The 3,130-nt window shown below is 56.5% G+C and overlaps 1 long non-coding RNA gene across 1 annotated transcript; it reads right to left on the bottom strand.

Annotated features, from left to right (window-relative positions):
* Positions 1-188: 188 nt before the first annotated feature.
* LOC103679886 lies at positions 189-1,741 on the bottom strand. The gene is made up of 3 exons (XR_005833842.1): positions 1,594-1,741; positions 1,083-1,163; positions 189-316 (listed from the first exon to the last, which is right to left on the bottom strand). It is a non-coding gene; the product is annotated as an uncharacterized LOC103679886 (long non-coding RNA).
* Between the last annotated feature and the right edge of the window lie 1,389 nt (positions 1,742-3,130).

Raw genomic sequence — 3,130 nt, forward strand, 5'->3', positions numbered from 1 at the left:
CTTGTAGCCAAGAAGCCTCAATGGACAGTCTCCTTCCCCACATCTAGGACCCGCTGGAGAGGTCAGAGCAGCATGAAGCTTGGAGTCTGCTCCCTGAATGGCTTTCCCCTGGAGTCAAGTCTTCCCTCAGAGATGGGGGTGACGGGAGGGGGAGGGCTGGGAAGCTGGAGACCAGTCCGGGGGCAGTACCTGGGTCGCAGGACTCCGGGGGCCGCAGGGGCCTCTCGAGACGATCCTCGGAGCCGCAGCATGCCTGCCTCTTGGTCTTGCCAGCAGCCACACTGGCCACAGACACCAGGGGGATGGCCTGGCTCTCCTGGGGTGTGAGAAAGCAGCAGGTGCTCCAGAGGCACCCCTGGGCTAGTTCTCTCGGCAGCCACACTTGGGAGAACAAGAGTGGCGACCAGCACAGAGACCAGCCGTAAGCTCAAGGCAACAAAAGCCCAGCTTGCTTTATCCTGGCAACTCTATCAAGCTTAAATGATGGCCAACATTGTTAGAAACCGTAACGCTCCTCACGAAGATGAAAAGTAATGTAGAAAACAAAAGGGTGTGCCCTAAAATACCAGTAAAGGAAGATAATAAAACCTAAAACCCCCAGAACTCGGGAGAAGCCCCAAGTACGGCGCTGACCCCAGAATGAGTGATCAACACCCAGGCCCCTCCAAGCCGGGCCCACGAGGGTCCCATCTAACCTACTGCTCACAGCAGCTCTGCGTGGAGCAAGCTGACCCCTCCGTCCACAGTGCTGGCAGGAAGGAGCCCCAGGGACAGGAGGGGACCGCCTCCACTGGGCCAGCAGGCAGCTCAGAAGCCTGTGCCAGGTGAACAGCAGGAAAGGGGCAGGTGAGCTTATGGAGCAAGGTGACCAAAGAGACCACGCTCTCCTGGAAGGGGCATCGGGGAGTCCCATCCCCCAAGTCTCATGGGTGGGACAGGTCCTCAGCACAAGGTCTCGGGAGAATCAGCATGGCATTGGCACCAGCACTGGCTTTAAGGCAGAGAAGTAAACACAGCCCCACAAGCCCCTCTCAAAGCCCAGGGTCCCGGCGACACGGATGAGGGCGCGAGGCTGCACTTACCGGGTTGAAGAGCTCTGTGGTCAGGCCCAGGTAGTTATGCAGAGCCAGAAAGGTGACCCTCTGCAGCCGTACCATGATGATCTGTGAGAGGACAGTCAGCTGTGCCGCGCCCAGCGCGTCCTCCAGACGCCCTGAGCCCCGCCACGACATGAAGCCCCCAGTCCTGACAACTCACCGTGGTCACCTAAGACGTTAGTGTTAGGGGCGTAAGGAAACTACACTATTTTGCAAGTTTTTGGTAAATCTAAGATTACTTCAAAACAAGAAATTTAATAATAATAAACTCTTTGGGGGGCTAGTGGGGGTTCTGAAGACCTCTTTGAGGTCATCAACACTAACTTTTACTGTAAGATATGTATTACAAATCCTTCACAAAACCTCCTTAGTCCTTCCTACACCCACTCCAGACGGGCCTTCCTGGGTGTGCGACACTCAGAACTGACGCCGTAGCCTGTGGTGAGCGCCTGTCCCGGGCCCTGGGCCAGAAAGGGCTCCTGCACACGCGACCCACCTGCACCACCCTGGCCAGGGTTTCAGGGTACTTCTCAAAGACTCCTTGGAAAGCCACCGCAGGGAGCCGGAGGACGGTGGAGGGGGCAGCGGCACGGGCGGATACAGTTTTGTACGGAGCGGTGTGGCCCTGCAAGGACGGCAAGATCAGGCTGCCCCCAGCAATCCCGTCTCCAGAAGCGACAAGACACCAGCACGTGGCTGTGCGTGGAAGCACCCACCAGGGCCCCGCGGTGCCTCGGGCCGCACGCCCACTGCCCACAGGAGAAGCATCTCCTAGGAGCCCGCAGAGCTTGCTCTTCCAGCCAGGACAGCGCCCTCTGCTGTCACCACCCTGTCCATCCACTGCTGCTTCCTGGCAGCCACCCAGCATTCATCTGTCCCGATGGTTTTGCCTTTGTCAAAACGTCACATAAATGGAATCACACAGAGCTGGCTCCCTTCACTGAGACGGCAGCTTGAGGCCCGCCATGCTGTTCACGCACCAGAAGTTATGACAAAGGTGCCAGCACGCCCCCTCATCATTTAAGCACCAGTCGGCCGCTCTGTGGAGAGCGGGCACCCCTGCGGTGGGTGCACAGTGGGTAGAGGGTATATCTTGGATGTGGCCCCACAAACCCCATCAGATGGCAATTCTCATCTTGGTCCAAGAATCAGAGAGAAAAGCAGGTGCATATGTTTGGGGGAAAGGTGGGAAAAGGGAATGACAGTGTAGCCACTGTTGTTAAAAATGGCTCGTGGGCTACTTATTTCCAAATTGACTTGTTTGTTTAGAAAAACAATACCCTCGACCTCACCTAAAATTGACACACTATGTGAACCACAGAGAGAGGCTGAATTGCTGAGAGTGAGCACAAGGACCAGGTGGAGCCCCCCCAAAAGCATCACGCTTGCAAGCCTCTCCAAACACTCTCAGCAGCAGAAGCACGAGAACAAACAACTACGAGCAGCTAGACGTCAGTTGGCAATGGGTGTATCAAGAGTGGTGCGGGCGCCTGAGCCAGGACACAGCCGTGCAAGTGGACGCCTGACACTGATGGCCTGCACAGGCCCAGCTGCAGAGGCCACAGCTGCCCTCTGAGGAAAGGAGGGGACACTGGAGAGGGGGGTCGACAGCCAGCCAGCTTGGCGATGGCTACGTGACCTGGGTGACGGCTAACCTGGCTGCTCACTAAGTCTACTGCATCTCCATACAGCCGAAATGTTTCACAACATTTGTAAAAATGAAAGCAATAACGGAAGGGGGAGTTGGAGTAAGGTGGTCGAAAGGTACAAAGTTCCAGTTAGAGTATCAGGACGATGAGTACCAGGGATGCAACGAGCAACACGGTGCCCGTAGCTGCCGCGGGTCCCACAGGAACGCTGTGAAGGGGGTCCTAGGAGCTCGCCACATCTCATTTAAATTGATCTCTGTGAGATGATGGGTGTTAGCTGGACCTGTCGTGGTGATCCTTTCACGACAGACGCAGACCAGCACATCCTGCCGTACACCCCACGCTCACGGTGACGCGCCGGTGATTTCACAGTAAAATGGAAAA

The sequence above is a fragment of the Ursus maritimus genome, unplaced genomic scaffold, assembly GCF_017311325.1.
Source record: "Ursus maritimus isolate PB19 unplaced genomic scaffold, ASM1731132v1 scaffold_970, whole genome shotgun sequence".
In the NCBI taxonomy this organism is placed as follows: Eukaryota; Metazoa; Chordata; class Mammalia; order Carnivora; family Ursidae; genus Ursus; species Ursus maritimus.